The sequence below is a fragment of the Aedes aegypti genome, chromosome 2 (genome assembly GCF_002204515.2).
Source record: "Aedes aegypti strain LVP_AGWG chromosome 2, AaegL5.0 Primary Assembly, whole genome shotgun sequence".
Lineage (NCBI taxonomy): Eukaryota > Metazoa > Arthropoda > Insecta > Diptera > Culicidae > Aedes > Aedes aegypti.
The window spans coordinates 171,087,277-171,113,624 of NC_035108.1; the positions used below are offsets into that span (position 1 = coordinate 171,087,277).

General features: G+C 37.9%; 1 protein-coding gene across 1 annotated transcript in view; it reads right to left on the reverse strand.

The window, feature by feature from the left end:
- The window catches only part of LOC5571711 (neurotactin), a 166,753-nt gene extending 154,041 nt beyond the window's left edge, over window positions 1-12,712 (reverse strand). Inside the window, exon 1 of the mRNA XM_001659807.2 lies at window positions 11,994-12,712. The gene's annotated coding sequence lies outside the window, so the exon portion shown is untranslated. The remainder of the gene's footprint in view (window positions 1-11,993) is intronic.
- Between the last annotated feature and the right edge of the window lie 13,636 nt (window positions 12,713-26,348).

Sequence of the window (26,348 nt, forward strand, 5' to 3'; positions counted from 1 at the left end):
CATTTTTCCCTGAATTGTGTATGTGAAATTGTTAAAGCCATAAATATGGTCACCTTACATCCACGTGACCACCGTGGCTACAAAGCAATTAACCAAAACTTCATTCAATTCAGCGTCTTCTTCAGCATGGGGGTCATAGTTCACTGAACTCCTTCCTGCCAGTTGCAACGGTTGGCTGCCGGAGATTGAGCGAACCATAAACCTTCACAGCGCGCGCCTCCCCACCGCGTCTGTGCGGAAAAGAGAAGAACATGTGCACGCAGGAGGGGAGACCGACTTCTAGGAGCAGACATTGCATCATCATCCGGTGGGCAGTGGCAGGAGGAGCGACGTAGGTACGTTGTACGTACCGTAATCCGGGGTAACATTGATCATTTTTTTAGTTTTTCTTAATTTTTTCATTTCACAATACAAATGTAACAAGTTTCATATTTTTAAAACAAGTACTGGCACCCACCGCTCCGTACATAGTTAGGTACTTTATTTTGTTTTTCGAAAGATTTAAACATGTTTAAATAAATGTTTTAAGTGATTTTTTGATTCAGCTGATATGGGGTAACATTGATCACCCAAGTAAACAACGTTCGCTAATATTGGAAATGTCGTTACTTACTAAAATCAGGGCCCCTGAAGCCGAATGTGAAGACCAAACTCGAGTCATTTACTTTATGAGTTATTTCAAAATTAAAAACACCTTGAACCGCGGAATACGCCTAAAAGTAGGCAATTTCCTCAGGAAATTCTACATTCGTAATAGTAATTAGTTAATGTTGCCTAATTGAATAAACTTATGAAAGATTTGACAACGGAATCGTTTTCGGCGATGTCATTTTTAGTAACACCCGCATTTTCCTTGATCACATCGTCTGCAGAACTCATGTGAGACATGAATTTTCGGTACTGTCAGTGAAAATGATAGAAATCATTGTTTTAAAAAGTTGACAAATTTGCGCATGAACTGAACGCAATTTTGGCAAAAACCTTAATTATCATTAGCTTATGAATATACGAAAGAGAGGCACCATTCATGGTTCGAAAATGTTTCATCAATAAATCTTTATTTGAACGTTTAACAAGATGAGTCATCCCGATCAATGTTACCCCGCTGATCAATGTTACCCCGGATTACGGTACCGCGAAACGGGGTATCTTTGATAGTGCGGGAACCTTAATACATTGATCGAAATGCCAACTAAGCAAAAAATAATTTACAAATTAATACTATTGGTATGAAAACTTTATGTTGGAGCTGTTTTAGTTGGAATCGAAAATATTGGAGGCTGATGAGATTTTAGCATTTTTGAAATCCTTACAAACAATCTGTTCTAATAATATCATTTTATGAAGTTTTAAAGAGTTCGTCATTGATCCTTGACAGTCTAAATGACCCCAATTCGTAATAATCCTTTTCACTAAAAAATTTTAGAACGAATACAACGTTCTAAAATTACTTAGCAAAAAGCATTATTACGAATTGTTTTTTTTGTATTCAAAGTCAGAAATTTCAATATAGCTTCGAACGCCTAGAGGTATGCAAAGCCCTTTCTGTTAAACGTTATTATTTAATTATGTTCAAAATATACCTTATCAATAAAATTGAAAAAAAAGTTACTAATTTATTTGATTGTGGGTGTCCATGTGTTTAAACACTCATTATAAATAATAGTTAAAATCTTCAAAACAGCATGCAGAAATAATACGATCTCCTTCCAAAAATAACTATCAAAGTTACCCCGTTTTACGGTTCCCGGTGGGTAATAGAAATGGAGATTCCTACTCAGTGATAACACCATCCAGTCCAGTCGGTGGAGCTGATGATGAGTGCTGCTACCATTACTTTCCGCGGGAAGTCATCCCTCATCCGGCGTCCGTCGACAACACCACCAGGGTCTTCTTGGAAGCCGTCTTCGGATGGGAGGTGAAGAAATTAGTTGGAGTCTGTGATGTTTCAGATGATTACTGAGCCCAGTTGGGTGTCTTCAACGGTGGAACTGTTTCCCGGTGGCAGTTTGGCATCAACGGTAACAGCAGTTGGGATTATGACGCAATCGACTGCGGGACGTTACTGAGTTGCGGAATGGCTCCAAATAAGTGGAAATCGTTGGATAAGATCGTTTGCAAATCCTTAAAAGGTATAATCGGTGAAAGGCTAAGCCCGTCTGGAGAAGATTAGACAAAACTGCTGTTCCAGAAAGTTTTTGTGCCTTATGTTTTATTGGAAAGGAAATTGGGTTCACCTCATGCCATTTTGTTTTATCTCGAGATGAGCTTGATAAGTTATGCATGGCCTGAAATAAGTCTGATGAAGATTTGTTGAAAATACAGAAACGTGAGATTAATAACAATTATACATTATAGGAAATTAGGCAACACATATTTAAATGTTTTATAATCTGAACGCCAATGAACAATATTTAAACAAGAATTTTGAATTTGTGATCACGTTGTTGATGAATGATTGAACCATTTTCAAAGTAACAAAATGCATTCGTTACTTACCCAGGTAGTTAGATTTATCTAGAAAAAAAAAGTTTTCGCAATCGAGATGCTCTCGTGATTGTTTTGAAGAATGTTTAGCACAATAATTTTTGAAGACTGTACTGCCGCAAAAGTCTCATAAAGCTTTACCTGTATCAGGAATCCTTGAGAAGGTTGGCAGAAGTTTCTCTCAAATAAGTCACGTTTTTACCTTCATGCATAATTGGCCAGAAATATCCCACGCACGAAACGGTTCGATAAGATCTTTATAGATGTGCTTCAACAATTGGGCAAAATAATGGAAAATTCAAATTTGTTAATTCATCAGCAATGAATGCTTGATTTACGTCACATCACTTTCAGTAGGACAAAATTCAATGAAGAAAAGTCGTCCTTACATTCGTCCTGATGATTCTAGCAAACTTTTTTTGTATTTCGTTCATCACAAACACACTCACATACGGATGTGAGATAGTGTGTGCCACGAAAAGCCTAATAAAATTTAATGCCCGAACTGTCTGCCTGCCTGTTTGCGAGATCAGATGCCTGTATGGCAGCAGCAGCAGGCTGCTGGACTTTGTTGCGTTCGATAAAATATAGGGAGCAACCGAGACGGTGTGTGAAGGGACACTAACCGGCTTCGTTCGTCAGGATCAAGGCAATAAAAATTGAAGGGATGGGAAGGAATAAGCTAGAGAGAGGGAAAAAAATCAAATAAAATCTATAGATGGGATGGATGCAGCGAGAAATGGGAAATGTTGGTGATGATAATGGATTTGGATGGAGTGAGCCTAGAGAGAGGTTTAGATGTGTGTTTAGATTTGTAGTTTGTTTGACGAGATGAGCATTAGTTTGGAGGTTTTCAACTGGTTTGATAGTTTACGTATCGATGAAGACTGAAAAATAAATTCTATCCTTTTCCTTATGTCAGTGGATTTTAAATTGTAAACGTTATGGAAACCTCTAACTTTCGTGCCTATCGATCCACTCCTCTTTAAATGGGACCATTCTATATTCCATAGAGTTAATTAGACATGCGTCAATCAAAAACCACTTGAAATCTCAAGGCAACATCTGATAAGGATTTCGGTGAGATCCTGGCGAAATTTTCTACGGCTGATAACTGACATCTAAGAAGACCATTGTTCTTTTGAAATATTTTAAGCAGCTTTCAGAAGTGGCAATATTTTTGAATATATTTGGCGAGATCTTCGAGAATATCTGTTGAAATCCTTGAGAAATACCCTAAAATCATTGATCTCTTGGGAATGTCATTGACGAATTGCAGGCGAGATTTTTTGTGTCAATATTGCCAAGTAGGGGGACGTATCTTATTTCCGGCACTTTTGATTTACGTTGGTCGGGATTTTTAAAAAGCTACTGGAGTCATATTTAGCAATGAGGTACCGTAGTGATTCCTACATGTCTTGTGGCAGTTGTGTTAACTCAATGTTCATATACTTGAAAAATATCATGGTCAAAACGAGTAATCTGGCGGCATTTATTGAACAAAAATGAACTCTTTTCAAGAACGCCATTTCATGATCAAACAGTGTCTGTTTGGGCTGGCGTTCTCGCCAAAATATTCATTGGGCCATTTTATTATCAAGCAGTACGAAATAGTCGATAGAAATCGATATCTTTGGATGCTGGCTCATTATGTCTGCCCTCGAAGTCGTGAAAATGGTCTTGGCGGTTACTTGTTGCAGTAAGACGGCGATTCGGGTCTCACTGCAAATCTTGCTGTCCAGTTCCTGTAACAAAAGTTATCTGGACGTCTGATATTAGAAAGAGGGGACATTTGATTTAAATTCGGGAATCCTGATATAACTTTCCTTAACTCCACAAAATTAGTTTTTTTTTAATGCAAAGTTAATACTAGTGAATTTTAGAACATTGACGACCTAAAGACAAATACTCCTGCTGAGATTATTGCGAAACCTCCTGAAATCTCGAAAAAGTAATGAAAAATGCTGCAAAAAAAACTCATTTTGCTGTGCTCAATAAAGGAAACCACTTGATTGAAGTTTTGTTTTCATGGAATAGTCCAAATAAATTGTAACGGGTCGTATTGAGTAAAAAATAACTCAAATATACTAATTGTTTGATATTTTACAAAGCTATTTATTTTTTACATACCGACATAGAAGATGGCGTACCCTGTATGTAATTAAAGTTTCTTATAGGAAAGATATATACTTTGAGATCGATTGGCATAATTCTTGGTGGATTCCTTCAAAGGGTCAAAGGCTGAGTTTTTTGTTTCTGAATGTTTTTGAACCATTATTTTCCAATTAAAAAAAAAACTCGTATTCTTAGAATACGCGTCGGTATTGATCATTGTTCATCTGGTTTTGAAAGTATTTCGATTTTCTTTGAGGACTTACATTCCTCATATAAAATTTCTTTGACCGCCATTTTATTTTTAGTCAATGTATCAAAAAAAAAGGGCTTTAAAATGTTAGATAATGAGAAGCTTCTCTGAAACAATCATACAAATCGGTTGAGTTGTCTCCAAGAATACTTAAAATTACAAAATGATGTTTGAAGTTTTCAAGACCCTCAACATAAATACTCAAGTCTCAAAAACGGAATCACCAAATCGTTTATTTTTTTTCCACAGCAGGCTCTCATCAAAAAGTGGTTTCGAGATGTGAATGAACGCTAAGCGTCGATCAACCAAGGAATTTCGGGATATCTCTGGACCCAGACGACCATTAATTAAAATCGACAAACATTCTAAAAGGAGAAGACTTTTTGAGAACTTTTGAAAAACTTCAGTTTTCCATCAACATTGATTTCCAGAACATCAATTTTAGGAGTCTACGAGATGTTTGTAAAACTTCAAATTGAGTCTTAACTTCAAAAAGGTTGGGAACCACTGGTATAGGAAACATATAATTTCTAGAGTTCTCGAGATTCCAGTACGGAGATATTGTAAAAAAAAAACTAGATGAACCAAAACCAAAAAATTTATGAAGGACAAACTGGGCTTAAATTGGATCAATTGATTTTCTAATCGACAAATGAGATTGTCAATTGATTGATTACTAGTAGGTATGTATGTAACCGATTGCCCATGAATACTTTGAATGGTGGTAAGACGCTATCAATATGTAGCTCCTCGTTACAAAAGTCCCAGTGCCCGAAATCTTATTTCTTGAGCAGACTTTTTTTGCTGCTGTCGGCGGCTCTCCAATCGCTGTTCACGAGAGATCGACAGACAGCGCAACCCAAATCCCATTAAAATATCCATACTGAACGCACTATTGTGATACTCGAAAGGTTCAAATTTTCTAGCAAGTTATTGGTTTTGGTCAGGGAGTAAAACGAACTCTCAAATTTCTACGGTTTTTAATTGATGGTATTCAATGCAAGTCTATGAGTAACACTTTGGTAAGCTGGAAGAAGATTGAGTTGTACCAAAATGCACTACAAATGAATCTTAGGGTGCCGATTGGAAGGTGAAGGTATGATTTGCCGCTCGTTTGCATCTGCTAAAACGGCGTAAAGATGATTTGTGAGTTCTCCTTGTTCCTTCATAAAACGCTGAAAAGTTACCGGCGAAATACAGCGTTAGTATGGGAAACGTAAACTAAGGCAACAGTGATTTCTCGAATAATGCTGAGTGGTAAACTGCGGTTTCTGACTAATTCTTAGTGACACTACCTGTCATAAATACGGACTCACTAGTATTGCCACACTCAGTTGTAAATTGAATCACCCCCCTAAAAGTTTAGCATCACCTTAAAATAGGTAAATTTACATTGCTAGATCTCGAGATCCTTATGATTTGCAAAGAAGCGATCTTCAGCAAAGTTGTTTAGCGAATCATGGACATCCGGAGAGCAAACAGTTTGGTTCTTAAATTTCCCTCTAGGTGGCGCTAGTGAACATGTCAAACATGCGTTATCTCTGCCCTTTTACGCCTACTTGTCCCATATTCTATGTAAACGTTATGGACTGCGAAACAAATATGCGTAGAACGGCAGATCTTGCGATCCACATGAGATAGGAAATTCGAATCATCGGCTCAAGTCTCGAGTTGTTCAGAATGTCAAGGACATTCGGGAGCCAGACAGTTTGATTAAAAAATTTGCCTTTAGATGGCGGTAGTGAGCATGTAAAATTGGGTATTTTAAGCAAGTTTATCTTGTGATGCACATGAGATAGAAAACTCGAATCTTCGGCAAAGTTGCTCAAAGTGTCAAGGACATCAGGAAGGTAAAAAACTTGGTTCTAAGTATGCCACTAGCGAGCATATAAAATGATCCCATGATCCTGATGAGATAGAAAGTCTGAGTCTTCGACAAAGTTGTTTAGAAAGTCAATGACATCCGGAAGCAAACAGTTTAGTTCTGCACTAGGTTGCGCTAGTAAGTATGTAAAAATGATTGAAGTGTTCATTTCAGTCTTTCTTGTGATTCACATGAGATAGCTCGAGTCTTCGGCAAAGTTGTTCAGGATGTCAAGGACATCCGGAAAACAGACCTTTCTATTCAAAAAGTTTCCACTAGGTGCTGCTAGTAAGCAAATAAAATTAAGGATTTCAATTGAATTTTATCTTTTGACCTACATAAATTAGAAAATTAGAATCTTGAATAACCAATGATTTTACCCTGAATTACTGGAAAACGAAGTCAATGAGGACTGAATCAGTTGAATATGAAGTGATTCAGACCTTTAAGTCATAAATATGATGTTTAACCTGAATCAATCAATTATGAAGTGAATCAGACACGATTTGCTAAAAATCAAGTAGAACAATCCAGAATCTCTTGAAAATGAAGTGAATCAGTTTTAAATTATTTGAACATGAAGTGAATCAAACCTGAGTTATTAGAAAATGCAGTAAATCAGTCCAAAACTGCTTGGAAGACATGAATCACTGGCAGTTATACAAAAAATAATCACTCAAACTCAAAATGGATCAGACCTGATTGCTTGAATATGAAGTAATTCAGGGGCCTTGGTCTAGTGGTAAAGTCTGCGGTTACCAATCAAAGCCATCCCGACTATAGGCTTGTAACAAAAATATAATAAAATTTCTTCAGAATATGATATGCATATCATATTATGATATAATTTTGTTGGGCTCCATTATCCACAGAACATATTAAAACAAAAATTTAACATAGTGTGTTTTATTTCCCTTCAAGATATTTTTTTTGTTAATTTTTATCAACTTTATAACAAAACTAAATAGTGACTTATGCATTTCAATAATAGACAATAATATCGTATATCGAACAGTATTATAATTTTGATACTTTGTATCAAACATCATAACTTGGTTTGATATGTTTTTGATATAATTAAAACACATTTTTTTATGTTTATGTTACTATTCATACACTTTTGTTATAATTTTAGTTATTTTAACCAAATGCTGCATCAAGTTTATAACAACCTATGTTCGAAAAAACCTTATAACATAATAACATGTGCTGATATAATTTTGTTATGTACTCTTAGTCGGGATGCTGAAGGTGTCTGGGTTCGATTCCCGGTTGTTCTAGGATCTTTTCGTAATGGAAATTTCCTTGACTTCCTTGGGCATAGAGTATCATCTTACCTACCACACGATATACGAATGTGAAAATGGCAACATCGGCAAAGAATAATTTCAGTTAATAACTGTGGAAGTGCTCATAAGAATACTAAGCTGAGATGCAGGCTCTGTCCCATCGATGACGTAATGCCAAAAAGAAGAAGAAAAGGTTGATGAAGTAATTCAGATATGAATCACGTGAATTTGAAGTAATTCAGACCTGTATTACTTGAATATAAAAAGAACCAGATCTGATGCATTCGAATTTTAAACATTAAACATTGAAAATGCTTGGAATTCCTAAATCATATTTCATGAATGAAAGCCAAGTTGATAACATGAACAAAATCCATGAATTATTCATTTGAAAAGATTTTCCGCATCACATACAATATTACACAATACATCAGCAACTTTTTCGAATTTCCTATGAAACGGTCAACTGTCAATGATTAAAAGGTTTTAATGAATGTGGTGCACCACGTCAGTCAAAACTTGAATTTCAACACTCAACCTCAAATATAGGATTTCATGAGTTATATAGTAAAAACTGTTAACTCATAATCATTCAAAGCTATATTTTGTTGAGTTCATGAGAATGATGAATAAGTTTCAGCAAGCTTGTGTTTATTGAAGAATTTGAAAAAGTTGCAAATTTTTGTCCAAAGCTGTATGCTTTATATTTATTACAAAATGATCTTCCAGCACCGGTATTTTACCGGTACTGAATGTTACAGTGTCGTAGAGCTGGTACTCGTCAAAAGGAATCGGTACTAAGAAACCTAATCGTTTGTGAGGAATATCAAGACCTTAGAGCACAAAATCAGTGCAATTGTGGTTCAAAAAACCATCGAAATAGTCACGAAAACCAACTTTTACTACGGTTCTGTAACTCGATATTATGATGTGGAATAACAGGGTTAGTTGCGACTGGGTGTCAAGCAAAGCGTGACAAGCTTTACACAAAGGAAGACTCATATGAAAAACGTGTCAAAGGGAAGAAGAAGGGGTAAAAAGTTGAAATTTAGCGTGACATAATTTGTGTACCATCCCAAAGGGCATGTTCTTGCAACTACTTTAACAATTTCCCCGTTCAAATAACAGCTTTATCATATTCAAACTTCAATTATAAAAATGTATCCAACTATGAACCTTGACACTTTTGATCATGTTTGATGTTCACTTAGTCGTCAAAAACGCCACAGGGTTTTAGTTTTAACACTGGGGTTGTTGCTATCTGACATCTTGGAAGCGACACGGAAATCAAAATACACCCATAGCATAAGTTTAAACTAAAAGGTGTGAAACAGTCTCCAAAATTGAATTTAAAAAAAGTTTTTTGGACTTAACCAACATTTAAAAATAGAATAAACATGTGTTGAATGTGTTTTTAAATGTTGGCCTAAATTTTGGTTTAAATTTTTGGCCTAAAATAAAACGTTTCCCGAGCAAAGTTGAGTAACAAAAAGATAACATGTTGTGTTATCCGATAACAAGCATTCGATAACTAAGTTTGTTTTCATTTTGGTTGAATAAGCAGGCAACATAACAAACGTGATAACAAAAGTTTTTTCTAAAGATATCATTTCAATATCTCATTCTGTTATCATTTGAAACAGATTAATAACAAGTTATGTTATACAACCGATTTCCTTTATTTGTAACTAATTATGTTATCAATTAGTTATAAATATCGAATTATGATAAGAAGCATTTGACGTCATTCGCCCGTCGATGGCATTCTTGATTTGATTCGTTGATAACAAGAGTCTTCGGATTGATAATAAAAAATAACAAAATAAATTCATGATGTATATCTTGTTATCACTCTGCGGTTGTTATTTGACTTTGTGTGGGTTGGCACTAAAATTTGGACAGGGTTTTAGGACCCTTAACTCAACTCAAATGAGGTGAGTCCCCATTTGATACACTCGTAGAATGAAAATAAAAAAGACACGGACACCGTCTTCAGCCATTTAGCTGCATAGGCTGTAACTTAACACTAGACAACGGACAACCATGCTCCAGTGGCAAAGCCGAGAAAATTTCTGAGTTTCAATGGCTGAAGCGGGAATCGAACCCACAGCCCATGACACGATGCACATAAATGCCCATATTGCACATTATGTTAATCGCATAAATGGCTTATATGCATCATTAGTAACAAAACTTATTATTTCGCTATAGGCCCTTTTCAAAAGTTAGTCTCGAAAACTTGTTTTTGAAAATAAAACATCAAATTTGTATCACAATACTCATAAATACGACATGAGAAGGAAAACATATTTTTGGCCGCCAGTCTGTATGGAAACCGCCCACAGTGTAATAGTGTCCTGGGGTACGGAACTGTGGAAGTGGTGGAATAATCTAACATCATTGAAGAAGCCAAGGTTACCAAAAACTGTGCAGGTTTCGAAAATTATTGATATAATGAAAGTACAATTATATTCCTACTACTTGAATAAATGTTTATCAACTAATAGTAAAATGTATTATAAGTTCTACATTTAGTTTTTGTTCCACATTTATCCATAAAGATGCATATGGCAAAGTTGTAGATGTACTTTAAACCTACAACTTTGTTGAAGACAGCACGTCGTTTACTTCTTCATTTTCATTCAAAAACCCTAAAAGAAATAATTGAGGAATTTGTTGTAAGAACTGTGGAAATCTTCAGAAGATCTGCTAGAGTAACTATTGGAGTAATCGATGGAAGAATTGGTGGTAACATTTCTGGAGAAAATCAAGGAATAATATTTGGGAACATTTTCAGAGTAATTCCTCAAGAAATTACTGGCTGTAGTTGTGTTGGATTTCTTTGAGCGAATTCACGATAAACTCGCTTGTTATTCTTTGAAAATTCTCTCGAGATGTTTTTGAACGAATTCCTAGAATATATTTCGGTAGGCTTCCTGTAGGAGCTCCAAAAAGTATTTTTAGAATAATTCTCTGGAAAATCTGAAAATAAATTCAAGCAAGAGTTTTTGAATTCTTTAGAATAATACACCAGGATTCATTGAAAAAATATAGAAGAAAATAGTGACTTTGTAGACCATTTTGGTGTAAAAAGAGATTTTAGAGACCTACCATCAAAAAATACTTTTTAGAGACTTGGATTAAAATAGAGACCAAGCCTCTAAAAAGAGACTGATAGTAGCCTTGGAATATTTAGACGGATCTAATGTAATGGTTAGAACACACGCCTCTCACGCCGAGTACCTGTGATCGAATCCCATGCCCCGGATAGTTTTTTATGACTTAATAAAAAGTTATAGTGAAGACTTCCTGCGGAAGAGAAGTGAAGCCGTCAGTGGCGAAATAAGCTTACCCAGGGCTAGAAATCTCGTTCTGGTATAAGGGTTGGATATATTTCCGATTATAAAAATCAAATTTCACTGCAAATGTTTTCGTAATATCAATTCACCTTTTTTTTCTTGTTTACTAAAAAAACATAAAACATCTCATTAACACTTACGCTTACACCAAATTATAAATTTATTTCTTTTTTTGTAGAATTTAATAAAAAAATATTAGAAACACGCTCCTCATTAACCTAACTATCCAACGCAAACTGTGAGTGAAAATGCGAGGGAGATTATCGACATTCGTATCGATCGATAAATGCATTTTTTCTGCGCTTTTGCACTAGTTCTCTCTTTTCGTCGCATTACATTTTCGCTCATTGTTTCCAACCGAGAATTGAGACGCTACCGAATGTTTAAAAATATTGTTTGGCATAATGGGTCGCTTACGAATCGGCGAATCATATCCCCGCGCGCGCCATTTGCGCATACTGTACCTCACATTGCACCATACCTAGGTGCCGCACTCCCATTCTCACACTATTTTCCTCATTTGTAAGTGGTCACCATGGAGAAATAGCGTACCCGGCTTGTTTCTATTTCGTGACTATTTTACATAGCAACGCCAACTAGGTTCACCGAATCCTTTGTTCTGTACTTACCGGTCGTGAATTTCGGTCCTTATGATGAGTAATCCTTAGCGATTTCAACTATCCACGTGAACGATTCGTCACTTGAAAACTCCAGATGGGAAGACAACTACGCACTATTTCGTCCGCTAATCGATCAGTATGGAATACAGAATGCTATTTTCGCAATAAGCTGTTTTATCAAAAATCACAAACACATAATCCTAGTTGCTTATCACACTTTGTAATCGATTCGTGATTGATAAAAAAGTGAAATAATTCTCCAAATTTCGTTTTCACTCTCCTGAAGAAACTTTCCCGAACAAAATCCGCATAAAAACAGTGCAGCAGGCGATTTTTCACACACGCACACTTTTCATCACTTCCATCAAATTCAGAGATCCTTTTCGTTGCTCTGCGTCCCTTGTTTCGTTCGCAGATCCTTGCGCCTCACTTCTCACGTTCGTCGAAAAAACGAAGGAATCCTTACGGGCGAAGATATTCCCTCCCAATTCCCGAAAAAGGGAAGCGTCACTCGTCCCGAAAATTAGAATCGAATCGGAGAAACCCCTTCCAAAAAACAAAAACGATTGCCGGAGTTTTCCTCCACTGAACGCACAGTACACACTACAGTTGGAACATATATGTAGATACAGGAGACTCTATCGGGAAAGGCAAAAGCGACTGAGTTTCACCGCGGGAGAATCGAGTTCCACAGTAAACAACGTTCAAACATAAACTAAACCGCTTGTAGCCGACGCCGCCCGTTGTCTTATGCTTCGGATGGGTGTGTGGCGCTGGTGTAGTTATGTATGCGTTGGATAGCTGTTGCTGCCTGCCTGGAACATTGCTTGGCTCTCGCGCTCCTGGTGGATGGCCTTTCTCTCTCTTTTTATGCTGGGAGTATGTTTTTGAAGCTTTTCATTTCGTACACGCTAGGATGAAGAAAGCTTATGCTGTGTTTGCTCAGGGTGGTTCCATTTTATTTTAATTATTTCCAATAGTAGTTTATGCAACAAGGTGCAGAATGAAGATTTTCACAACACGAGTCGTACAATTATCCAACGAGGCTTGCCGAGTTGAATAATTACGGCGAGTGCAGTAAAAATCGAGTTCTGCACCGAGTTGCGTATAACATTTTTTGCAATTTCATGAAAGGTTACCTGAGGATTAATTTTAAAACTATTCTTCATCAATCTGCTCATGGCCGTCCGAAGCCTTGTTCGAAAAATTCTCATCATTATAGGTTGTACTGAGCAATTGTCACAATTTTTCAAACCGTCCGAACAGCATCATTTTTCGAAACAATGAGTGATTCCGATTCTGATGTTCCAATTGATCGACAGTCGGTTGAAGAAGTGGCCCTAGCTGGTCTCCTATAGGAGCAATCTAATCAAGAACTTCTGAAGCTAACATTGACTCCCACCACCACCTGGTGATGGTGAAACTGCGCCCAAAGATACCTGTCATCAACGATGTACGGTACCGACGCCCGTCTCGGTACAATCTAACGCGACTGAAACAACCGGATGTCGTCAATGCGTACGTGCAGCATCTTGAGGAAGCGTGGCCGGATGAGGGTGAGCTCGATAGGGCCCCTCTTGAGGACTGCTGGAGGACAGTCAAAGCAGCCATTAACGACGCTGCCGAAAGCATTGTCGGATATGTGGAACGGAGCTCAAGAAACGATTGGTTCGATGAAGAGTGCCAGGAGGTTTTAGAGAAGAAGAATGCTGCGCGGGCTGCAATGCTGCAGTATGCGACAAAACGTGGAACGATACAGACTGAAGCGGAAACAGCAAACCCGCCTATTCCGGGACAAGAAGCCTGGAAGAGGTGGAATGCCAAGAGATGAAGTTGCTGTACCGTTCTCAAGAAACGTGGAAGTTCTATCAGAAACTCAACACATCCCGCAAAGGCTTTGTGACGGACGCGAGGTGATCAAAAGATGGAAGCAGCACTACGATAAACACCTGAATGGCGCAGAAAACTCAGGCACAGAAGTTCAGGAAGCGAAGGCGATGGCTACGTCGGCACAGCAGACAGTGGAAACAAAGCATCTCCCACAATGGGTGACGTTAAGGATGCCATACAACAGCTCAAGAACAACAAGGCCGCTGGCAAGGATGGTATCGGAGCCGAACTCATCAAGATGGGCCCGGACAGGTTGCCCGCTTGTCTGCATCGACTGATAGTCAGAATCTGGGAAACGGTACAGCTACCGGAGTAGTGGAAGCAAAGCGTTATATGCCCTATCTACAAAAAGGGCGACAAACTGGAGTGTGAAAATTATCGTGCAATTCTCTTCCGTCGTCTATCACCTATACCAAACGAATTCGTGGATAGTTATCAAGCAGGTTTCATCGACGGCTGCTCGACAACGGACCAGATATTTTCCGTGCGGCAAATTCCCCAGGAATGCCGTGAGTACCAGGTCCCTACGCACCATTTGTTCATCGATTTGAAGGCGGCTTACGAAAGTATCAGGAAGAGATCACGATGGATAGCAGTATCATGATAGACGGGGATACTCTCGAGGTGGTGGACGAGTTCGTCTACCTCGGATCCTTGTTGACGGCTGACAACAACGTTAGTCGGGAAATACGAAGGCGCATCATCAGTGGAAGTCGTGCCTACTATGGGCTCCAGAAGATACTGCGGTCAAGAAAGATTCACCCCCGCACCAAATGCACGATGTACAAAACGCTCATAAGACCGGTAGCCCTCTACGGGCATGAGACGTGGACTATGCTCGAGAAGGACTTGCAAGCTCTTGGGGGTTTCGAACGCCGAGTGCTAAGGATGATCTTCGGCGGCGTGCAGGAGAATGGCGTGTGGCGGCGAAGGATGAACCACGAGCTCGCTCAACTCTACGGCAAACCCAGTATCGTGAAGGTAGCTAAAGCAGGAAGGATACGTTGGGCAGGGCATGTTGCAAGAATGCCGGACAACAACCCTGTAAAGCTCGAGTGTTCCAATCTCAATTCAAATTAATAACTTGACCATATTGATAACTAAACCAAAATAAATAGGTAGATAATTTTTCTATAAAATATACTCATTTGAACTGATAAAAGAAATGATTTGTATATTCAATAAAAGAAGAACAGTTTATTGAGCTTCCCATTTTGTTCTAATAATGATAATGACATAAATCTTAAGCACAAAAATTCATAGTTCTCTCCGTTTTTCTAAGAATGATAGTTATATGAATCACATGTGCTTCATTACGTTACTGAAAAGCGTTGCGTAATGAACCATTACGCAACTAAAATGCGTTGTTTAATGGGTCATTACCAAACGCTTTTCAGTTTAGTAATAGACTCCTATCACAATTCGGGAAAGTAGGCCATTCCTTGACGGGTTGGCGTGTTGAAAAACAGCCTATTACAATGAAAAATAGCAAAACATTTTTTAATTCTGATGAGAAGAATCCAAATACTGAACTCTATCGGAAAAAAATCCGAGGTACATTCAATTTTTATAATCTGCTGGTTTAGAGCTGAGAGAGACTCGCGAAGAGGAAATATATCAACGTCATATGCAGCCCAGATTCCGCTGTCACAAAACGTCAAATGCAGCCCGTCGTTTTTATGGCTGAAAAAGTGAAAAGTATTGTATTCAAAACAAACTTTTTTGAAAACCTCAGTCAGTGGAGGAGTTTTTCCGAAGATGCTGAGGAATCTAAACACAAGATTAGTTATTTAAAATGTATGCTAAGTTTGCAGGCATGAAATGTCACTCAAAATGCCATTTATGCTTCAGTATGATGCAAACGCAAAAGTTTTTTGCTAAGATGGTTATGTGAGAGCTTGAACGGCTTGCGCAAGATTAATGTAAACATTGAGTGAAATTAGAAAAAAACTCAGCAATCGCGAAAAAAGAAGACTGTCTCCACGAGTCTTGTCTCAGGTTTAGACATAGCGTGTATCGGTCATTTTGAAATTTATTGGTTTGATAAAGTTACGATTACTTAATTTTTTCCTCAGCATTGCGTCGACCAAAATTTAAAATCAATGTGTCATTAGAATCGCAATCTTCTATTTTGGCGGAAAATCTGAAAACTATAAAAAAATCAATAAAAGAGTCATTCAAATCATCGCGCAAAAGTTTAAGACAAAACAATTTTGTATGTTTTTTAGAGGATGACTTCAAGCGTTTCAAGAAGGCAAACGAAAAAAAAAAATAAAAATTTAAGTAATGTACATGTTACGTGAGAATGGTGATACGAACCCCTGAGCATTTGTCGGACTACGTTCGATTGCATGTTTGTCAATTTTGGATGTTTTCGGCTCTGCTTTGTTGTTGTTGATCGTTGATCAACTAGCAATATTATCACAAAAAACAGCAAAATAACCAACTTGTTTTGGCACGAAAACACCGAAGCTGTAAGTACTGATGTGATTAATAATTGTAATTGAGTGTTCTAATAAATATGTTTTAGCTTTATAGTATCGCATAAATTTTCAATATGCATATATAAAATCTCAAATGCTCTCAATTTAAATCAGAGTGACATTAAGTTTCATATTAAAACATTTAACTTTTGCGTTAGTTTTGCTGAACTGAATAACAGAATTTATGCTATTTTATTTGTTATGTTGCGAGTCCCGCACTATCAAAATTACCCGCATTATCAAAGATACCTCGTTTTACGGCACCTTTTAGAGTTTCACCACTTTGTTCAAGGAACAGGAGTTTGGAGAAACTACAGGAGATAGGCAAAATTTTGCCCAAATTCAAATGCTTATAACTTTATGAAAAATGAATGAAATTGGATGCATCTGGAAGCAGTCGACGGCAAATTTGGTCCACTTTTAGGAACTTACTTGGCCATGCATATTGGCCACTGGACACCGGAGATGTTCCGGATTTTCTGAGGTCATGTCCAAATGTCATTTTTTCTGTCGCTTGTATTTTTGTGTGGTGTAAAGTTAGATAGATGTTTGCAATTTTCCTAGAAACTAGAACTAATAGGAAGTTGAATGCCACCGGACGCATTAAGATTGGTTGGAAATCTTCAGAAATATGGCACCTGGAATCTACTATAAAGTGGTCATGGCAGCCGGTGGTGCTGGAAATGCTTCGGAAAGCATAACCTTTGAAAATCATGAAGTTTGATGCCCATATTGATATAGTTCCAGATATGTTCCTAATTGACCACTTCCCAAAGGGCACCTGGAACTTCTATAGAGTGGTCTGTGCATCTAATGGTTCTGAATACGCTGCAGGAAACATTATTTTTAAGGTTGATGTCCACTTGGATATAGCTCCGGATAATATTTACATGATTGGAAATACAAACATGACTGACCATGCTTTCCGGAACCAGTTTTACGGAAATGCTCATATTTCTGAAGATTTCCAACCAATCTTAATGCGTCCGGTGGCATTCAACTTTCTATTAGTTCAAGTTTCTAGGAAAATTGCAAACATCTATCTAACTTTACACCACACAAAAATACAAGTGACAGAAAAAATGACATTTGGACATGACCTCAGAAAATCCGGAACATCTCCGGTGTCCAGTGGCCAATATGCATGGCCAAGGAAGTTCCTAAAAGTGGACCAAATTTGCCGTAGACTGCTTCCAGATGCATCCAATTTCATCCATTTTTCATAAAGTTATAAGCATTTGAATTTGGGCAAAATTTTGCCTATCTTAATCATTTTGCCTATTCCCTGTACTCTGTTGGAAAATAATTTTGTGAATTATTTATTTTTCCAACGATTGAGTGAATGTTTTAGGATATCCTCTCTTTTTTCAAAAAATAACATTATATTCAAGTTTTGTGGATTATGTTCAAGGTAATTTTAAACTAACTTTTATTATCCATACAGTTTTAAAGAGTTTTCCATTTTTCCTCGACAGTCTAGTTATAGTAGATCTTGTATGTGGTCTTAAATTTCTTATTTTTACAAATTGGGCCTTAGTCTAAGTCAGAAAATTCCACATAATGTTGAACGCCTTAAGGTTTGCAACGCACTGTACTTTTACGGAAATAATTCAAATTCATTCCTTATAACATTACAACAATGTAACCGCGTCAACAATTCCTCGCCGTACAACTAGGTTTGCAGCTCCATCCTCGAATGCGGCCCACACTCGCCAGATCTTGCACCACCTGGTCAGTACACTGTGTCCGCTGAGCTCCTTGGCTTCTTGTACCTGTCGGAGGCAATATTTTTGAAGGGTCATTGTCCGGCATTCTTACAAGATGCCCCGCCCAACGCATTCTTCCAGCTTTTACAACTTTAAAGATGTTAGTCTGTGATGTTAGGTTCACCGTAGAGCAAGGATGAAAAAAAAAATGGTCTCTAGCGACTAACAACATAGTATTTGAACGGTCAAAGAGGGCAGTCGCTCTTGAAAAAGTATGATTGGAACTCCTCATTAGGCGCGCTTTTTACAGATACATGGAGAATCTGATGCACTGTTTATCGTGGGACAAACTGTTTGTCGGATATTGTTACATGTGGCGAATAACTTAAATCAGAACACATTCACGTCATTAAGTTTCACCCAAACCATGCCCGATAAACTTTCGGATCAAGTATTTCTCACCATGAGTCAAATATTAGAGTGAAAGCATAAAAATCTTCCAAAAATTATGATTTCGGTTTGGGAACATTTGATCGTTAGTACACATGCAGAATGATGCATTATTCGCGGAGCGTACACGGCAACGTGGTTCTACTCAAATTTGAGTTGTTTCAACGCAAAACCGTAGTTGAGCCCAATAACCCAAATTTGGCTAAATTTCTTAAGCCTCCATTAGGTACTATGCCTTTAAAGCCATAAGAAAAATTTACTTAAATTTGGTTTGATTCAAAGCAAAATTGAGTTCATTCAACCCAAGCATAAGAATAATGCATTTTACCCAAGTTTGGCTTATTGGGCCAAACTACCCCCATTGGGTAGGTGCAGCTCTCTCTATTTTTGACAACATTGATGGGGAAGAGAGAGAATACCGAGAGATTTAGGGTTGAGAGAATAATCGATATACTTAATTTTGGGTAAAGTCAACTCAAAAAATAGGTAAAATGCTTTTTCTGTGTAGTTTCTTATTATAACTTGCCAACCAACGGTTAATCGTTGTTGCTATGATCACAGAATAAAGAACAACCGCGATGAATAATTTATTTTGTCATGATCACTAGATTTCCATCCTTGCCGTAGAGTATGGACAAATGCACGAGTTCACTTATTTGACGTTTGAGCGGTGACGAATTCACTAATTGTCATGGTCACGTAAATGACACGGCACCGCTCAAACGTCAAATAGTGAACTCGTGCATCGGTCCATAGCGAGCTCGTAGTTCATCCTTCGCCGCCACGCACCGTTCTCCTGTACACCGCTAAAGATCGTCCTAAGCACCCGACGTTCGAACACTCCGAGTTCTCGCAAATACTCCTCGAGCATAGTCCACGTTTCAAGTTCGTAGACGATCACCGGTCTCCTTAGCGTTTTATACATGGTACATTTGATGCGAGGTCAAATCTTTTTTGACCGCAGGTTCTTCTTGGGCCCATAGTAGGCACGATTTCCACAGATGATGCTTCTCCGTATATCACGGCTAACATTGTCATTCGCCGTCAGCAAGGATCCTAGTAGTACATTCAAATACCACCTCGAAGGAATCCCCGTCAATCGTAACGCTGGATCCTAGGCGAGCACTGTCACGATCGGTTCCGCCCACCAGTATGTTCTTTGTTCTCGGCCCATTCACCATAAGTTCTTGTTGCTTCGCGTTTCAAGCGGATGTACATACCTGCCACCGTTTCAATTTCCGATCATATCCATGTCATCAGCAAAGCAAACAAGTTGACTGGACCTGAAAATCTTGCCACGGCTGTTAAACCCAGTTCTCCGCATGACACCCTATATCGCAAGGTTGAACAACAGGCACGAAAGTCCATCACCTTTGGGTTTATTCTACGAGTGGCGTGAGGTGACAATTATCGGTGTCGTATAGCGAGGTGACAATGCTCGACTCGAGTGAAGTGACTCTCCATTTGATTTGCACGGCGAGTCATTTCACTCGAGTCGAGAATTGTCACCTCGCTATACGACACCGACAATTGTCACCTCACGCTAGTCGTAGAATAAACCCACTTGAAATCTTTACGCAGTTCTGCACACCGTCCATCGTCGCTCTAATCAGCTTTGTTCAAAATATGCTTAATTATATTCCACAAATTTCTGATTATTGTTAAAATCAACATCAAAGCACAAGAATTAATCGAAATCTATTTACAATTATAATTGTATACAAGTACTGAAAAATGTGTTTGTAATGTTTGTTCAATCGAAAATATGTAACATTATAGACCCATTAAAAATATATCGTAATACAATCCTAAACTGTAATCGGTAAGTTAGAAATTAGTGTGTGGTTCGAACACAATAAGAAAAATCATTTAGAAATAAAAGACAGAATGATAAAATAATCAGATTTACTTCTGAGAACTATCAAGCTGACCCTATTTCAAAGTACCCACTTTTGATCAAATGAAATAAGAATGTACCGGTGTCAAATATTCAAACGTAAACGTATTTTTTTCATAGCTTACCCATACCTCATACAAAAAGGATGTTTGTAACATCCTTAGCTAATATTTAGAGGTTGAGTTCCCAAGTTTTGTGCCAATGTGAAATGTTGGGATACCGTAGTGAACAGAGTATGGACACATTCGAAGAATGCGAGCAAATATTTGAAATAATGAAATAAATAATTATTTCATTAGTATCATTCCATACATTACATTTATTTCTTATATCAAAGTGTTTTGTGCTAGGCAACACAATCATCATAGTTTCATAAAACTAAATAGAGCTACTACATTTACCGTAGCTGCTTAGAATTTTACCGGTGAATAAATTTTAAGATGATATATTGGGATGCATTTGTTTTTTGCAAACTTTCGTTCCGGTCATTCCGCATAATCAAAAGTTTACTGTGTGCGTACGTGCATGTTTGCCTAAAAACACGCATAATTTCAAGCTTTTCTCGTTTTCTTTTCACAGGCCCGTTACTCTCGCTACAACATATCTCAGCAACATAAGAGCTTCCAGAGAGATTCGGCAGGTAGGAACTCTCCCTCGTCGAGTATAACCGTCTTTTTTGTGGGAAACAAACCTCGCTGACTGTAGTGGTGGTGAAATGGGTTTGTTTTGCGTTGCTATTGCAGCATAACGAATTGTAAGGACTCATCACCACCACATCGATAATCCTAATGTAGCATAATGCTGTGCTAGCATTAATTTTTATCAAGCCGAAAGATTTGACAGAGAGCAGATGAAAAAAAAAAGCATAATGCACCAACACCAACGAGATCTTCTGTTCGGATAATGAGCACAGTTTGGAAGATGAAAAGGTGCAACATGAGTTGGACGGGGTGGAAGGTAACGTTGCCGAAACATGGAAATTATTTTATTTCTGAAAGACACAGCTCCGATGTTTGGTGAGCTATAGAAGTGATCATTTCTCCCTGTGTTTATGAAACACTATGGGTCATAGGGTGACTCACATATTGATGAAATAATCGTTTTGATTGACTTCAAAAATTGCTCGAACCTAGCTCTTTGAACGTGTTTTCTGTTCAATAAAACAGCTCAGATATCGTACAGTAAAATTATTTGATAATACAATCATACATATCATATACCTTTGAGCAATTATCTGAGTGAAGAACCTTTGACATTTACATTTGATTGCTTTTTTCTGCCATCCATGATTGGCATCATGTTTGTTATGCTTTCCACTGAAAAACAAACCCACGCTACAATTCGGTCGTCTTCTTCCACACCGGCTGTGAAAATCGTTCAACGCATCGCTTCGTAGTTACCTTATCCCAGTGGTGCTCAAGCTGCAACATACTGCAGACCAAATAGCATTTCTTTTATCAAAGGTTCGGGACACATCAGAACATATTTAATATTGAGAGATCGTAAAATTTGAATTTTAAAGTGGATTGGGCATCTCACCACTGGGCTTAGATTCCGCTTATTGAAGTTGTAATGAATTGATCAAATTACACATTCATATACAATCAATGAAAAAAGTTGGTAGTCAATGCATTTTTTCCTTACAAAATTCCCAAGCTTGGGACTCTGTATCTCAGCTTTAAGTAGTACGAAAAGGTTGAAATATAAATAACGAGCTACAAAAAACCTGAATTTTGTCTGCACAAAATTCATTATGTACATTGCAGTCATTTTTCAAAGAGTTTCACAGGATTGTTCGAAAGAAAGTAACCGACTGATATTTTAAGTACATGACTTCTACTGTAAGACCATCTTCAGTATCGTATACTAGACTCGACTTTTATTTATTAATTTTGAAACCGGTAGGTTGTGGGTGGTTGGTTTGTTTGACGAAGTTATCCACTTCAGGAGATGCGCAAAATTGTAGATCAGACCTAGCGTTTTTTAGTTAAATGAAACAGAAATTGTCGATTACTAACAGTAGTTAAACAATCCTTTGAGACTATTTGAAAAATGACTGCAATGTTACGAATTCATTGTATTTAGGCATATTTTTAGGTTATTAGTAGTTCGGCATTCCAACTTTAGCGAATTAAGACTGACTGAAGTTGAGATATAGAGTCCCAAACATGGGATTTTGTATGGGAAAACTGATTTTGATTTTAACTAACTTTGAATGATTGAGTGATTTTGCATGACAATCTGAAGCATAAGATTTGCAAAGCAGCTCTCTAATGAGATTCTTTTCACGTGAGAGCTCAGATTAAGATTTGAGTATGGATCAATCTACACCGGTTTCAATATTTCATTTTCAAATTCCATAAAGCTTTAATTGAACAATGCATTTTTGTCACAAACCCACACACACTACTTTTATGTTGATATTCAACCATTCCACGAAAAACCGATCTAGTGGGTCACCGAATTCCGTGAAAATGTGCTATTTTGTTTCTTATCCGAAATAAGGATACACGTGTTTTTGGATTTGTTTTATTAGGGTGACCATTTCCGAAATAGGGTGACCAGGAAAATCGCGATTTTGCAAATTTTTATTTTTAAATAAGTTATAACTTTTGAACAATTTTCTTGGACGAAATGAAAGCTAAAAAGATTTTGAATTTTCAAGAAAAATATAAAATTTCACAAAAAAAATTATTTTAATTACATTAAAAATTTTAAAAAAATCCGTTTTTTTGTGTTTTGAAGGCCTTGGGACAAAAGGGGCTATTGCTGTTCTTGTTTTTCTTGAAAGTGAAAAAAAATATTTTCAGCGATGTATGTTTTTAGTTTTTTTGAAAATAAAATATCAGTCATTTTTCATCGGCACATACTGTAGGTCTCAGCGCATTAGATTTTTTATTTATAAAAATATCATAAGTATTGAACAGCTCAACTGATTTCCAATCTTTTTTTATGGAATGAAAGCTTAAGATTTCAACTATTCAGAAAAAAATAAAAACCTAAAAAAATTTTTTGCGCGAAAATATATAATTTTTTTTTAGTTTTTAGGATTTTTCTATATATTTTCATGTTTTTTTTTTTAAAGCTCTGTATTTTTTTTTGAAACAGTGTGTGCCGATTAAAAATGAATGATTTTTAATTTTCAAAAAAAAAAAAATCCCAAAAACTAAAAAACATACATCGTTGAAAACTTGACAGTAAACGTAAAATTTTCTGAAATTTCAAGAAAAAAATTAGAACAAAAATAGCTTCGAGGCCTTGAATACATCTTCAAGAACACGTTTTTGTTGTGGGGGTGGGACATTTCGCATAAGGACGTTCCGCATACGGACGTTTGGCATAATGGACATTGGGCATAATAAGAATTATATGCCTTCTTTTGAATGCTACCTGTTCTTGTATAAAACTGCTTTATGCGAAATGTCCATTATGCCATTAGGCTCTTGTGTTGTAACGATCGTGTAGATCAAGGTCGTAACAACTAGCTCAGAAGAATTTATTTGCGTTTGACTCAATTCAAATCATAATTATTCATGCTGTTCAGAATTTGAAGCAAGCTGTTTGGCAAATAAGACAGAATGAGCACATTGTTCGGCATTACAAAAAAAATGGTGTTTCATATTTTTGTGTTTAAATAATAATAAAGCATGATAATTTATTATCTTGGGCCTTCCTTAGCCGAGCGGTTAGAGTCCGCGGCTACAAAGCAAAGCCATGCTGAAGGTGTCCGGGTTCAATTCCCGGTCGGTCCAGGATCTTTTCGTAAAGGAAATTTCCTTGACTTCCCTGGGCATAGAGTATAATCGTACCTGCCACACGATATACGAATGCGAAAATGGCAACTTTGGCAAAGAAAGCTCTCAGTTAATAACTGTGGAAGTGCTCATAAAGAACACTACGCTGAGAAGCAGGCTTTGTCCCAGTGAGGACGTTAATGCCAAGAAGAAGAAGAATTTATTATCTTGCCCCGTTACACAGTTAGAACACCTTAACGTAGTGAGTTACGAGATAAGATCCACCGAACCGAACCCTGGCATAATTTTTTTTTTTTTCATCCTAGGCTTATAGTTTTGGTAATTAAGGGTTACTTAGTCCTTTTAATTGGTAACAGTCTCTGGATTCAACATCAAAAGCTTAGTATTAGCTTAGCTTTTCAGCTTAGTATTCTTATGAGTACTTCCACAGTTATAAACTGAGAGAAAGATTCTTCTTTCGGCTTAGTATTCTTATGAGCACCTTCACAGTTATTAACTGAGAGCTTTCTTTGCTAACTGACCATTTTAACATGTGTACAGTGGGGGATTGAAATCCGTACAGGCTCGAAATCCATACACTTCATACAAATAGTAGGAGTATTGTATGGAGTGGACGGATTGAGATTCATTTCTTAGGTGTATGGATTTAGAACCTTCACGATATATCCTGTTGGCAGGTACGAAGATACTCTATACCCTAAGAAGTCGAATTTTCATTACGAAAAGATCATCGACCGGATTCGAACCCAGGACCCTCAGCTTAGTATTGCTGAATAGCTGTGCATTTACCGCTGACGCTATCTGGGCCCCCTAAGTGCTTCTTTGCAGACAAGTTAATCGAGAGCAATAGGATAAAAACAATGATGTGATGAGCGCGTACAGGACTATATCGTCGGACTATATATTCGTTCGCAGGCTAAGTGGCAGCAAGAATGGGATGCCTCCGAGAAAGGAACACAGGCTCATCTCGAATCTATCAGCCTGGGTGAACAGGGAGCACGAAGAAGTGAACTTTTACCTGAAACAGTTCTTGTCAGGTCACGACTGCTTCATGCAGTATCTGCATCGATTCAGCTATGCGTCTTTACCATTCTGTCCTGAGTGTATGGAGATTGAAGAAACGCCACAACATGTTCAACATAGTGCGAAACACGGTGGCGGCTGCTTTTGGTGAGTACTTCAGCGTAGAAGGTGTGGTAGACGGAATCAGAGTTGGGAATGGTAATCGTAGTAGGCTTGAAATTTTTGCGAAAATCACGTGGCTCTTCTAATACAGTAGTTCAAAATTGTGAATCTCATCAAGTAGCTTATGTTGGGTACATGAATTTTCTATATCAGTAGTGTCATTGAAGGCTGTTAATGCGGGAAACAGAACATTTTTCTACATTAGTTTTGGATTGCCCTTAGCAACGGGTGTTTTGCTATTTTCAAGGCATTTTGCTTACAGCAGCAATAGGCGTGAGTTTCACTGGCTCCGCTGACTGTGATTTGCTACGCTTGCCTACTGTAGTATGAATTTCAGATCTTTTCCCAACTCTGGACGGAATGATAAGCGTTCCCGATCTTTGAAATATGATGACCAACATGGTGGTGCAAATAATGTCTGATTTACAGCGCAACTGGCGAGAAGAACAGTGAAACGAGACGCAGAGAGCAGCGCTTGACGTCGGGTCGTCGGGGCGCTGATGAATCGGAAGCCAACCTTTCACCGGAATTGTCGGATCGACCTCGGCACTCGACAAGTCAGTCTGTTGATGAGAGAAGACCATCGGGCGCGATCGGAGTAGGCTATATCCTCCGTTGGGGACTAGACTGAGTAACGTAGTACCGGTAATAAGTCGCCGAGGCGCCTGTGAACCGGAAGTTACCCTCCAACCGGAATTGCAGAACCGACTCTGACACTTGGCCGACCACCATCGAGTTGGAGTAGGCTAGATTCTCCACCGGGGACTAGCTGAGTAAATCGCGGAATAGCATCGTCAAATGATCGTCGAGCCACCTGTGAACCGGAAGTTTCCTTCCACCGGAATCGCAGGATCAACCTCGGCATCTGCCCGGATAGCATCGGTTCGGAAGATCTTCCACCGCCGGGGAAATTTTCGTCGGAGTAGGATAGATTCACCGTCGGGGGCTATTCTGAGTAGTGCGAGCGTATCACCGACTTTGGGTCGTCGGGGCGCTTG